Here is a 15,359-nt window from a genome sequence, read left to right on the forward strand (position 1 = left end):
AAAAAAAAAAAAAAAAAAAAAAAAAAAAAAAAAAAAAAAAAAAAAAAGAAGCAAGAGACTCAAAAGGTTTTTCTATCATCCGTGAAGAAAGAGTTTAGGGGAGCTGAGCAATATGATGCCCTAGGGTATTCTTCCTGTATAAACAAACCAGTGATACCAGCTAGGGCTTGGTAAGCTAAACACCACAGTGTCCTCTCTGAGTCATTCAGATTTTACTTGAACAAACTGGGCTTTCACAAAGAGATTCAAAGGCTCAAACATGTCAGTTGGAGCTCATTCTCTAAGCCCCTTCTGGAACCTCAGAGAAAGCCTATAAAGCAACGACCCAGAGGAAGAGGCAAGCATCCCAAGACTGAGTCAACAAAACCCCAGATGCACCTTTACAACAGCCAAAACCATAAAATGGATGGTTGTACATGATACATGACTGACTGAACAAGTGTGGAGAAGGGCTTTCTCTAAGATCTACTCTGCAAAGCCCCAATGGGGTTAAAATGTCCCTAATAAAGAAAGTTAGTGTTATTACGCACATATTTCACTTAATTTTTTTCATAAATGGTAGCTATCATGTTCTCCCACCAGCTGGACTCTGTGCAGTTGACAGTCAAAACCAGATTTGTATGTTTGTCCTGAAAGGGTAGGAATTTATTCTGTTTTGTTCACAAATATAACCCTAGCATCCAGAAAGGCACAAAAGATTGTTCATTCAAATATTTGTTGAATTTCTTTAACCCTTACAACTATTTAGATGATGAATCTAATGATTAAGATATTTAAGTGGCATGCCCAAAGTTGCATAGCTGGCAAGTGGCAGCATGACTTTTTTTTTTTTTTTTTTTTTTTTTAATAAAAATGTTGGCCAGGCAAGGTGGCTCACACCTGTAATTCCAGCACTCTGGGAGGCCAAGGCAGGCGGAACACGAGGTCAGGAGTTTGGGACCAGCCTGGCCAATATGGTGAAACCCTGTCTCTACTAAAAATACAAAAATTAGCCAGGTGTGGTGGCACATGCCTGTAGTCTCAGCTACTCGGGAGGCTGAGGCAGCAGAATCGCTTGAACCCAGGAGGCAGAGGTTGCAGCAAGCTGAGATGGTGCCAGTGCACTCCAGCCTAGGCAACAGAGCGAGACTCTGTCCCCCCAAAAAAAAAAAAGTTGACACCAATTGGAAGATGAATATTTCTTGTACCTACATACCCTTCAAGCAATCAAGCAATCCTCTATTAGCAGCGGACTCTAAGTTCTGCAATGAGCTAAGTACTTGCTATATAACTAGTTTCTACCTCTAGCAATTGTCAGAAATTATGAAACTAGTCAAAGAAAACAGACTGTAGCATCACAATTTAAACTATGACTAAAATTTACATTCATAAAACCTACAATTCTTACCGAAGGGGTAAATTTGTATAAAAAGTATGCAGATGAGGTCTGATAACCAAAGCAAAGAAAGAGCTAACCGATAGACCCACTGCTAATCTTTTAGGGGGAAATACAAAAATCTTGCTTTTTACAGTTAAGGTGACCAAAATAAAATTTCAAAATATGAAACCGGTCTCAAGGAGTAATTCAAGTGTTCTCTATACAGAAACAGGCAAAGGAAATGAAAAATTTCAGGAAAAGAGAAGCATCAGAGGTTGCAAAGGCTCTAGACCTGATCTCCAAGTACTTTTTATGTTGGTTTCCTGGGAACATACCAGGCTTTGTGTACAGCTTAGAGCAGAAGCATCAACATTCTTTTACCTTGCAATAAGCAAGATATCGTGTAACCAAATGAGGTGAAGTGTAATCTCATCACACATACAACACAAGCATCTGTGAGTTCCTAGTTAACGGACAGCGGCTCAGTTCAGCTGCACACCTGCAATTACTTAATGTCTAGTTAAGCTTGTCTCTATTTAATAAATTACCTGATAATCACAAAGAGAATGGAAAGAAAAGACATAGGCCACAACTGAGAACTGGAGAGAAGGATGGGAATTAACAAACAAAGATGGAGAAAAAACTCGTCACAAAAGGTCTGGAGAACAAAATATGAGTCAAGTAAATTAAGTAATTCAATTTGACAAACATTTCATAAGCATCTGCTAGATAGCAGGCAGGGTGTTAGCCACGGCAGAGTATCCAAAACTGAACTATCCTGGCCTCTACATAGGTGTGCTCAACAAGTCTCTGGGCTATTTCTAGGAAGAAGAGCTGACAGACAAGGACAGAGTCCTTACTTTTCTAGGCCAGCTAAGAAGCTGTGGAATTATCAATTTCCCCCTCACTTGTACTAACAGAACAGATACTTCCTAGGCCCTCCAACACACACAGCCAGCTTTCAGCTGTCTAGGAAACCAGCACAGAATGTGCCAGGACAATACTAATTTATAGGCAATATCAAATCTCATTTCCACCAATAGCTTCAGCCACTGCCCATCTCCAACCCCAGCTACCTCCTGAACTGCACCCAAAATAAATTTCCTTTTCCTTTATCTTAACTTCTCTTCCTGACTGCCCTTGGGTGAAACAAAATTGCCAGAAGAAAGAGAACAATAGGAAAAGACAGAGGGGATGGTTGGGTAGAGGTGAATGGGGTATCCTCACAATTTTTGCATGTTGAAGTCCTAACCCCCAGTGCCTCAGAATTAAACCAAATTTGGAGATAAGGTCTTTAAAGAGGTAATTAAGATAAAATGAGATCTTTAGGGTGGGCTCTAATCCAATATGGCTGCTGTCTCTAAAGAACAAGGAAATCTGAACACAGATGTATGCACCTAGAGGTAAAACTATGTGAGGACACAGCAAGGTAGCCATCTGCAAGCGAAAGAGATTGGCCTCAGAAGAAACCAAACCTCCCAATAGCTTGATCTCAGTCTTCTAGCCTCCAGAGCTGTGAGAAAATAAATTTCTACCGTTTAAGCCACCTGGTCTTTGTTACAGTGGCCCTAGCAAACTAATATAGCCACAAATCAGAAAATGAACTCTTGTTAAATAAGCAATTTCACATGAATAGGCCCATTCCAAATTCTTCAGATGAATTTCCACTTGGATCCAAATGAGAGGCCAACAATTTGTTCCCTGTCAGTTAGGCTGTCCCTAGGTGTCATTTGATATAGCTGACATAATATGCATTCTTTCCATGTAGCAATTCTGCAGCCTTGAACTTGGCAAATCACAAATGGACCCAACCACTGGGACTGACCATCCATCTAGCCAGTTATCCTCTCAACCATCCATGCATTCATTCCATAACACTTATTAACCACCTATTATTTGGAGTGGAAATGAAGAAAAATTAAGATCTGAGATCAGCTGTTAGTACTAGCACTAGGTAATATTAGTACTAGTATTTACACTATCAGGCTAAATTGAGATAGGCCCAATGACCTATGGAAGCACATTGTTAGGAATACCTAACACCTGTACATTTGCAAGTCTGTGAAAAAAAAGGGTAGGAGACATTCTAGGTATAGAAAACATAAGGTAGCCAGGTGCAGTGACTCACGCCTGTATTCCCAGCACTGTGGGAGGCTGAGGAAAGCAGAGAGCTTGAGCCCAGAAGTTGGAGACCAGCATGGGCAAGATGATAAAACCCCATCTCTACAAAAAGTACAAAGATTAGCCAGGCATGGGGGTGTGCACTGATAGTCCCAGCTACTGGAGAGGTTGAGGTGAGAGGATCACTTGAGCCTGGGAGGTTGAGGCTGCAATGAGTTGTGATTATGCCACTGCACTCCAGCCTGGGTGACAGAGCAAGACCCTGCCTCAAAAAGAAAGAAAATATATAAGGAAAGCACAGAGACATGAAAGCAAGAAACTGAGTCAGAATATCAAAATATCTGAATATGAATCCTAGCACTAACACAAAGTACCTGACCTTGGAAAAATGACAAAACTCTTTGATCCTGTATTTTAATGGTATCATCAGACAATGCTTGCCAAGGCACTAGAATCGTCCCTACCACTGCAGGGTGGCTACTGGTTATATTTTATTTGTACTGTGAATAGCAGATAATCCTGTGGCCTGAACCACAAAAAAAAGTAAGCCTGAAAATTAGGCTGTAACAGTATTTTAGAGCCAGGCTGTAGAGCACCTAATATGGCACACTAAGGAGTTTAGAAAACAGCATATCCTACGGACAACAGGAAGCCTCTGAAGGTTTTTTAGAACCCAGTTCAACAAGCAGAGTTTGGGATTTCTGAAAGACCACTGTGATGGCACAGTAAACAACTGGGAGAGAGGAAATGAAGTCAGGGTGACAAGTCAGGAGGTAAATGCAAGTGACTGAGCCAGAGAAAAGGATGACAGAGAGGTGAGGATAGTGTCAAGGTACATCTCAGAAGCACAATAGCCAGGACACTGTGACCTCCCAAGATGAAACTTGTTTCAAAAAAAAAAAAAAAAAAAAAAGACAAAGGACTTAATTAAATTAACTAGCCAGATAACTATTTTCACATTCTAGAAACAGTGCCCTGCTTAATTTATATTCTAATTCATTTATGTACATGCATTTTTAAAAGCTAGCAAAACATGACCAAACAAAGTAACACTCTTGACCAATAAACAATCTCTTTAAAGAGTCAAACAACTGCAGAGAGCTTTTATTTTTAGCATTTAACATCTCTGATATTTACTAAAGTTTATAGTTCCTCTTCCCTGGGAGTTATTTTATTGTTTAAGTGGACTGTATTAATATTCGTACTTCCACCCTGACCAAACCAGCAGATGAGAGCAAACAGCTTCCTCTGACTCTTCAACCTGCTGCTATTTTCATACCTAGCCTATTCTAAAAGTATAATGATCAGCTCTAAATCTAGGCTTGAAGGCAGAGTACTAAAGGCCAGTACAACATTTACATTTCTCTCAGGCTGAGGCATGGAAATTCAGTGACAAATCAATTTTTTCTTTTACAGAGTGGTGGATATGCAGGCATTTAAGAAGAGGCAGTGCAGGTGTGAGGAGATCCAAAAGGAGATGCTGAGAATATCCTTCCACAAGTCATCTTCATAACACTGCCAATTTTTAAACTATTTATCAGGCCAATAAAACAGACCCAGTCAAGGGGTAGGGGAGGCTAAACAAGCTGTAGATAGGCCTCTAGACTTGCAGAGCAGCAGCAAACCACAGATTAAAATTATTCAGGAATCCTGCACAGAAATAATGATTGCCCCTACTGTGCACACCACCTGCCGCTGCACACATCTATGAAAATGTCCACCTTCATTTCACAGGCATTCTCTGTGCCTTCTGTACTAGCCTTTAACACTGTCTTTATGCTGCTGGTGCAAAACTAATCGTGGTTTTCCACTGAAATTGCTATTGAAAGAATGGCAAAAACCTCAATTACTTTTGCACCAACCTAATAGTTGTAAACAATCCTGTCTCCTCAACTGGAATTCAAGTTCCTGGAGAGGTAGGACCCATGCTAGAGTTGGCTTTGTGCTGTGCCTGCATAAATGAGATTCAATAAATGTGTGGCGAATGGCACATTAATCACATAAGCAGAGAACCCAAAGGAGGATCTTGAGAGCCTCTGCACTAGAGCAATGCTTCCAAACACTGAATACACAGACCAATGACCTAGAGATCTTGTTAAAATATACTTTCTTAAATTGCACCCACTGGATACTCTGATTCAGTAAGTCTAGGGTAGGAGTCCCCAAATCTGCATTTCTAACAAGATCCCAGGTGGTGCTGATGTTGCTGATCCATACTAGCTCTGCCTAAAATAACCTACTTCCCAAAGTAGAAATCACCCCAAGTGAAATTCTTAGAAATAGCATGTAGTAACGACTGCCCCCATCAAGGATGTTCACACACACCCAAGGCAGCCCAGTCCACTTCTGGTCAGAGAAGCACTAAGAAGTCCTCCCATTTATATACTAAGTACCCTGGATTTCAAATGATTGCCCTATAGATGCTAAGTATGTACATTTCACAAACTTCTTACTGACTTTCGTTCAAATCACTCATTCATTTTCCTTCCTTCCCACCCTGCCTCTGCCTTTTCTCCTTATCCTTGCACAACTAGAACCACATCTGAATACTGAACTACAGCCCTTTTATTTGTGCTTCCCAGTAAAATATTGCAGAAAAACTGCCCTGCTTCTGAAGTTACAGGTTTTCCCTCTATGAACCTATGTACCTACTTTCCCCATAACTAACTCTTATCAGCAACTAATCAATCCCCAGAAGAACACCCATGAACATCCAAGGAGAACTCTCTGCCCTCTCCACTGAGCTGCTTTTGGTACCACATTGACCCCTCAAAGTCCCCCGCAGCATGTTAATGTTTGCATTAGTCAAAAAAAAAAAAGAGGATGCACTCATCTCAGGTTCCTTCTAGCTCTGATGCCCTAGAAGTGTGTGATCTAAACCTACGGACACTTGGGAACCATTCTAGGTTTCTCTTTTGCTGACACACTCTTCTCTCTCTTGCTGCTACCAGTTCTTTCACTCAAGAGACCAGAAGGAAACACGTGGAGATTCAGAGTCAGGAGACCTGGACTCAAACCCCAACTCCACCACCAAGAAGCTGTATGACATTGGGCAAATCAGATAACCTATTTCACTCTCTTATTTCTTCAGCTGTAAACTGGAAATAATAATACCTCAAAGCTATTTTGTGAGATTGAGATAACATGCATAAAATGTTTCCCAAACTGCAAAAGGCTACAGAAATGCTAATTAGCATCAATGCTTATATCCTTCTTCTCCTTATTTTGCTTACTAATGGTTCCTAGTTCTAACAGTTCCCCCTTTCATAATGCATGTCCTTGTCATCCCAGTCAAAAGAGAGTGACCTTACATTCTTTGTATTCTCAAAGTATACAGGGGATGTTAATGTTGACAATCAGCCTTGCATTTATAGGCATCTGTGCTCAGACTGCAAGGGATGAGGGCTCCTTGCAGCATCTTACACATCATCTTGTTTAGAGTCTGGCACTTGCTGAGCACTCAAATACTGGCTGAATGAACGGCATTTCAGTTAGTAGGTTAAGTTCCTCACCAGGTAAAGAACAGAGGGAGGAGAAAGGTTAATCAACAAAAGTCAAATGCAACAAGACCACTATTTTATTGCATGGCCTATGAGACCACTGCGCTTTACTACTTTTAGGCCAATGTTTATTGAGCACTTACAATGCTCTAGGCCTGTACCAAACGCTTCACATGTCTCATCACGTTTCATCTTCACAACTATTCAATGAGGCAGGTACTGTTACTATCCCCATTTTATAAACAGGGAGAGTGAGGCACGAAGAGGTTAGGTAGCTTGTCCTAGGTGACACAGCTAGCAGTGGCAAAGTAGGAATTTGAATCCAGAGGTTTTATTCCAGAGCCAGTATTCTTAACTTCAGGCTAGGTGGACCCTTACAGGACACAAAGCTTCAAGGCATGTCTCCATCTGGGAAAACACTTCTGCCTCCACATTTTAGCTCCTTACTCCAAGAACCAATTAACAGCACAGAATGACAGCCTGAAGCTCCAGGAAAATTATAGCTACTCATTCTCTCAATTAGCATGTGATGCAGAGGGGACGCAAAACCACCAAATATTTAATGTGCTCGAAACTTGGTCTATGAAAGATTCAGTCACTTGAAAACCACATTTATTATTGGAAGTAAATCTCAAGAAATACAAACTCGAGGCAAGGTTTTCGCTTCAATAACCTTTCTAGTTAATAATTGATACTAGTAAAAGAAGAATAATGGAAGATGGGCTCTGAATTACATGTCTCATAATGGAGGCTAGTCAGAGGCTCAGCAGAATTTCCCAAGTCTGTCACTCCATATGGAAAATCCCCAGAGGCAGCCAGGCATCATGAATTGGATGTGCATCCTTCTTCGGGCTGACATATCTATGGCAAGCCCCAGAATTCCAGGAGACCTGTCCTTCCTCAAACCATCTAACCTAATTAACAGAGCTAATGAGTACATAAGAAAAGAAAAAGTAAATCCCAGTAATCTTTGCAACTTTTCTGTAAAAGTATCTCAAAATAGTTTATTTTAAAAAATAGAAAAAACAGTAGCAATAACCAAATAGAAAAAACAGGCAAGGAATATGACCAGATTGTTGATGACAGAAAAGGAAATACTATCAGATCTTAGACATAGTAAATAATCCTCAACATTACTCATAATAAGATATGCAAATTGAAACCACTGTGAGATGGCAATTTTCTCCTATCAGATTGGCAAAACTTCAGAAGTTTAACACCACCACCCTGTTGACAAGACTGTGGGGAAATCTCTACTCTTAAACAGATGGGAATATAAATTGGTGTAACCTCTATAGAGGGATTTAGCAATAACCATCAAAATCAGAAATGTACATACACTGTAACAATTTCACTTCTGGGAATTTATCCTATAATTGAATTGAACATACACCCCAGATGAAATGCCATATGATCAAGATTATTCACTGCAGGCCATGCACAGTGGCTCATGCCTGTAATCCCAGCTCTTTGGGAGGCTGAGGTGGGCAGATCACTTGAGATCAGGAGTTGAGATCAGCCTGGCCAATATGGTGAAACCCTGTCTCTGCTAAAAACACAAAAATTAGCAGGGTGTGGCAGCAGGTGCCTGTAATCCCAGCTACTCAGGAGGCTGAGGCAGAAGAATAGCTTGAACTCAAGAGGCAGAGGTTGCAGTGAGCTGAGGTCATGTCACTGCGCTCCAGCCTGGGCAACAGTCAGAGATTCCATCTCAAAAAAAAAAAAATCACTGCAGCATCACTTGTAAGAGCAAAAGGCTATAAATAACCCAAGAGTCAGAGTAGTTAAGTAAATTATAGCACAGCTACACAATGAAACACTAAGCAGCTATAAAAAGGAATAAGGAAGCTCTCTCTATACTGAGATGGAATGATCTCCAAGGTATATTGATAAGTACAAAACAGGAAGATGCAGAACAGTGCTTATAGTATGATAAATATTGTATAACAAAGGGCAGAAAAAGTGAGAGAGCATATATGAATAAGAGTATATATATAATTTCTTTAAGAAATTACAAAGGATGTAATAGAGACTAATAAAGTAGTTATATAAGGCTAAAGAAGGAGCACATAGGTCCAGGGATGAGAGAGACATTTCTCTATATACTTCTTAATATAGTTTTGCTTTTTGAATCTTATAAATATATTACCCACTCAGAAATAAACAATAATAAGATAGTAGCAAAAACGCCCATCAATCCCACAAATGACAGGATAAATCTTTGGTTTTACCTCTCTATGTGGTTATATTATTCAAGAATTATCAGTGACCAGTCTCCAAATTCTTTTGTATTGCTTCCTACGACACACGTTGCCATAAATAATCTTAGGAGATAAACACCAACTTAATATGAATCAAAAAAGTATAATCATAAGCAGAAAAATATAAACACAAGAACAAATATATATCAAAGTCATATATGACATTGACTATATATCTCACCTCCTATGTTAGATTATCTGTGCCACTGTTTCCTTCCCATACATACCTACCCCATATCCTTAACCTTCCCTTCCCCAATAGATAGTCAAGAACTCTGCAGTTTTTGCATTTAAATGTTCAGAACTTATTTGTGAGTAAATTTGAGCCCAAAAGCATGAATAAGAATCTCAATATACAACCTAGTGTGAAAATTTGACATGTTGGCAGATGCTGACCCAAACTGACTCGGCAACACATTATCTCCAATGGGATCACGCATACGCTTCTTGTGTTAAGTTTAAGGCTATGTGCACTGTGAGGCCATTACAGCAGACCACGGGCATGTGTGGTATCTCGCAGGAAAGCAGCCAAAATGAAAAGGCAGCCTACGACATCATCAGCGATCCTACCAAGAAGGAGCCCCCAGGCTCACAGATAATAACATTAAATGGTAGGCAGGCTGCCACTCAGCAGGTAAGTACTTTTTAAAAACCCTTTGGGAGACAAGTCATCAAAGCCCAGCTCAACAAAGTGCTATCTAGGGAAAATTATTTGCTTTTCTACTAGATCAATAAGTAGCAAATAAGGTCAGAGACTAGAAATGAGCAATCAATAAAATAGGGAAAGCACTGTAACCTGTCACTGGTTTTGGCCACATCCTTTGATCCTGTCTACAGGTTTTCACAAAGAAAGGAGAGAAAACTACTATGCCACTCAATTTTTCACACATACACACCTAATATTTTATTGTGCTTAAAATTATGGGACCATTATTAATGGCCCAAGATACTCCATAGCAGGTCACCCTGGGAGAAAAGCTTGCCCTGAGAGTTCTATGTATAAATAGAGTTATATTTAGATTTATTATACCCAAAGTCCCAGCTCAAGCTTAGGATAACAGGAGCTTCTAAAAGAAACATCCTGTTCTCCCTTTTCTCTCTCTTCAGCTCTGACTTAGTGTCTTAATCAGCAGGGCCATAATCTACAAGGCTCCACTGTAAACTGCTGTGTTACCACAAAATGTCTGATCTGCTTGAAGAAGTAAAGGAAAAGCGGCATGCTGATCCACTACAGAAAGTTCCCCTGGTACCTCATGAATTTTTGAAACTGTCTCATAAATCCATTCAACCAAGATCACTTAACTTGGTCCTGTTACAAATCCTGCTGCCACAGTGGACAGTGTCTGAAATTGTAATTTAACAATGGAGGAAGGACTCTTCCACAAAAGCTGGAGTGGAGAGCTGACAATGCCAGTTCTGGAGTGTCTCAATACAGAGGTTGGGATGCCCGAAGTCAAGGATGAGAGGAAACTGATCTGAGCATTAAGCTGCAGAATATTCATTTTCTTTCACTTATTCCTGTAGGTATAAGGCTAAGACAGTCTGAGAAAAAGCTCAGACCGCACCTCGTAGCATACCTAGAAAGCCTACTACCCCTGACAATCACCACAGCACTTCTCCTATCAGATCATGATTGCTGGGTTTCTTATTTTAATCCCCTCTCAACTGTGAGTTCCCCCAAGGGCAGAGACCATTTTATTTATCCTAGTACACTCAGCTCAATGCATGGCACCATGGATACACTATATAAATATGTGGTGGATGTCTACTTAGAAGAGGCAATTCTTCTTAGAAAAGGAAGCCTGGGCCGGGCTCAGTGGCTGAAGCCTGTAATCCCAGCACTTTGGGAGGCTGAGGCGGGGGGATCACGAGGTCAAGAGATTGAGACTATGGTGAAACCCTCTCTCTACTAAAAAATACAAAAATTAGCTGGGCATGGTGGCTCACACCTGTGGTCCCAGCTACTCGGGAGGCTGAGGCGGGAGAATTGCTTGAACCCGAGAAGAGAAGGTTGCAGAGAGCCGAGATCGCACCACTGCACTCCAGCCTGGTGCCTGGCAGCAGAGCGAGACTCTGTCTCAATCAATCAATCAATAAAATAAAGTAAGAAAAGAAAAAGAAGCCTGTACAATTCAGTTCCATTGCCCTTGGCCAAGAAGAACATAAGATCTACATCCTAAAACTAATTATCAGCAATGCCTGGGACCACATGAGAAATGCAAATTTTAAGTCATCGCCCAGGCATACTGAATCAGAAACTATGGACGAGGTCTAGCAATCTACATTTTAGTAAGCCCTGCAGATGATTTTAATGAAAAGTAAAGTTTGAGAATCAAGGTCCAACAGTTTCTGTGCATACATGTATGTTACAGCTTCCTAACCTACCCCTAAGAAGTGAGACAACTAAGATAACTATAAACATTTTTTAGATGCTTGGAAATAAGTTTATATACAACCATGAACCAGCTTTTCCAGTGGCGTTAATTAATAACATATGCAATGCTGGTTCAGTGGTTTTTATTAATCTGTTTCTCTCTGCTCACAGCACAGATGTACATATTTTACCAATGAAAATACAAAAGTCAAGCCAACAGCTGACACACTAAAAAAAAAAATCTTTTTACGAACTGACCAGAACACATTAGCAAATTAATGTTACACAAAGTGACAAGAAGGTCAGGTTCTTAGGGCAAAATGGAGGTCATTCTGCGTTTATCTCCAATTCAAGCAACTAAAAGACATTCAGCAAAGAACTCCTCATTTTCCCCACTCTGTGCATGGCTATCATGGCCTTCTTCCAAGTTATCTGCTGGTATTTCTAAAGAGCACACGGAGATAAGTGGGTAAGGGTATTCAAAGTGTTCAAAGAGAGAGGAGCAATTTTTTCACAGGGAAACTCGAACGGGCATGTCAACAGTGAGCCTAATTACCCTGCTGCTATTCTGAAAATAATTCTATACCCTGCACCTAAAAAAAAATTCTATATCCAAACGGATCTATTTTGGAGGGAAAACAGCCCAGAACAGACACCTTTGGCCAGCATTAAAGAAGGATCACTTGGGGAGGAAGTGCTGAGTCTCTCGGCCTTTCCCTAAGGAGAGGTAACCCAACCAGAAAGGGAGGAACAGAGGTCCTCCTGAGCCTATGCAGCTGCTAGAGTTGCATCAAGGCTCACCTCAGGCTTCTAGAGGTTCAACTTGCTCTGCAAAACTAAATTTGTCCTTGGAGCTAGAGAAAGCTCAAAAATAAAAGTGAATTCTCACCCATGATCTGACAAATGCATGTCCCTCACTAGCCAGGAATATATTCAGATATTAAAGGGGCAGCAATTTTTAAAACTGTTATTAATTTGGCAAGAATACATTTTCATTCAGGGCCCACCAAACAAAAATGCCAGGAAGGGTCTCTTCCTATTTGTAGATGGAAAATGAGCATTTATTGAGTGTCAAGAAGGTCCCTTCTTGTGTTCTCCCATAATACAGAAGCTGCTGACCAAGAAACCACACTTAAAAATCAAGATTTTTTTGAAGAATGTCTAATTTCTGTACCCTGTTTCAAGAAATTCAAAATTAGAGTCATTCTGGTCAAAACCTGTTAGGTTTATTCCCACAGTTGGGGGAGGGGGAAATGCTTCACCAAAACAGAAAATGTACAACAAAAGCAAGTTCTTAAAAATATAACAAAATATCACAAACAACATCAAGCCTAATAATGTCTACTATCAGTCTAGTTTTCAGAGGATAGTTTTTTAAATTGGATGTGAACATTTGCCCAGTTAAATATTTTGTTTTTAAAGTGAATATTAAAAAGCATAATGTTTAGTTGGATGCAATTCAAATTCACCCAAATCAGGACCTACCTCTAATCAAATATCTGACTACAATTTTTCAAACTTAATGTTAATAACATATTTTTGTTTTATATTTTATTAAGCTGAATAATACAATATAGTATTTCCTCTGTATGATCAACCTGAAAATATATTCCCTGTTACTTTGTGTTTGTGTATACATACATATATACATATACATACATATACAAGTTGTTTTTTTAACATTTTTCTTTTAGGTAAAAGAGTCTTGCTCTGTTGCTCAGCCTGGAGTACAATGGTGCAATCATAGCTCACTGCAGCCTTGACCTCTGGGGCTCAAGCTATCCTCCCACCTTAGCCTCCCATGTAGCTGGGACCACAGGGGTTTGCTACCATGCTTTGCTTTCTTTTTTCTTTTTTTCTAGAATGGAGTCTCACTGCGTTACCTAGACTGATCTCAAACTCCTGGGCTCAAGCAATCCTCCCACCTCAGCCTCCCAAAGCACTGGGATTACAGGCATGAGCTACCATGCCTGGCCTGTTAATTTAAGTGATTAAATAAATGATATTAGCAAATTTACGTTTTGTCAATGATATTGACAAAACATAGGTTACCACTTTCTCTCCCATGGAATACCCATTTCTGTAAACACCCAGAATATTCCAGTAGGGTTTTCTTGCTTCATAAAGTAGTACATATTTTAAAGCCCTTTTACTCTTCAAAGACGTTTGGCATTTTGCAAAGCAAGAAAAAGTAATTTTATCTCTCACTACCACACCTACAGTGAAACTATACATAGTAAGGCCACCTTGTTAAATAATGGATTTCAATCTACTTTCAACTTTGAGGGTTGGCATTACAACTATAATCACTTCTTTTATAATTACTTATTTTAGATAACTCCTGTCCACTAGCACCCAAATACAGAACAACAAAGGCCAACTATACCACTTATGAAAACCCAGAGTTTCACTCATGATCTATTCTTTGTTCCTGCAATGCAGTTTTCCCCAAATATGGCTGGGCATCAAAATCACCTGCAAATGCTATAACAGGATGTCTTAAAAGAACAGTAAAGAAAATAGGCCGGGCGCGGTGGCTCACGCCTGTAATCCCAGCACTTTGGGAGGCCGAGGCAGGTGGATCACGAGGTCAAGAGATCGAGACCATACTGGTCAACATGGTGAAACCCTGTCTCTACTAAAAATACAAAAAATCAGCTGGGCATGGTGGTCCATGCCTGTAATCCCAGCTACTCAGGAGGCTGAGGCAGGAGAATTGCCTGAACCCAGGAGGCAGAGGTTGCGGTGAGCCGAGATCGCGCCATTGCACTCCAGCTGGGTAACAAGAGCGAAACTCCGTCTCAAAAAAAAAAAAAGAAAAGAAAAATTATAGCTTTTAGGCCGGGCGCGGTGGCTCAAGCCTGTAATCCCAGCACTTTGGGAGGCCGAGGTGGGTGGATCATGAGGTCAAGAGATCGAGACCATCCTGGTCAACATGGTGAAACCTCATCTCTACTAAAAATACAAAAAATCAGCTGGGCATGGTGGTGCGTGCCTGTAATCCCAGGTACTCAGGAGGCTGAGGCAGGAGAATTGCCTGAACCCAGGAGGCGGAGGGTGCGGTGAGCCGAGATCGCGCCATTGCACTCCAGCCTGGGTAACATGAGTGAAACTCCGTCTCAAAAAAAAAAAAAAGAAAAAAAAAAAAAAAAGAAAGAAAAATTATAGCTTTTAAAAAGTAGGAAAAAAAATCACCTGAAGGGCTTTCAAAAATTGAACATTCCTAATCCTTAACCCACTGAATCAGAATTTCCAGGAGTGAGACCCAAAAATCCCTATTTGTTTTAAATGAATACTCAACTTTCAGAACTAGTACTTGGTAGCAACGAGTAAACGAGCAACAAGTATTAGGTCTACCTAACTGCCCCAGCAACAGTCACGCACAAGTCTAAAGAAGCCATCACTACAAGTTAAACTGTTTTAGAAGGAGATATCTAAATGGTAGAACAATAAGGTAAAATGAAAACCTAGTGTTGCCCATGAAATTCAGCAAATCTACCTGGAGTTTCCCATCTCCAGGCCCAATAGTGTAAAGACAACAGTAGTGGTTCCCAAGTTTTAGCAGCTATCAGAATCACCCTTGACAGCTTATTAAAATTTCTAATAAAGGAGTGGGGAGCTCATGAATTTGCATATCAACAAATTCCCAAGGGATGCTAGTGGTCCAATAGTCATTCTTTGAGAATCACCACGCTAAAGCAATGTCATGGAAATCAAATCTGGGGTAATTTCAGCTTCATCAATAA

General features: G+C 40.3%; 1 protein-coding gene across 4 annotated transcripts in view; it reads right to left on the reverse strand.

Moving 5' to 3' along the window:
- The window catches only part of AUTS2 (activator of transcription and developmental regulator AUTS2), a 1,216,826-nt gene that overhangs the window by 1,105,540 nt on the left and 95,927 nt on the right, over positions 1–15,359 (reverse strand). The window lies entirely within an intron of this gene.

The sequence above is a fragment of the Sapajus apella genome, unplaced genomic scaffold (genome assembly GCF_009761245.1).
Source record: "Sapajus apella isolate SASKATOON/1434 unplaced genomic scaffold, GSC_monkey_1.0 scaffold88, whole genome shotgun sequence".
Lineage (NCBI taxonomy): Eukaryota > Metazoa > Chordata > Mammalia > Primates > Cebidae > Sapajus > Sapajus apella.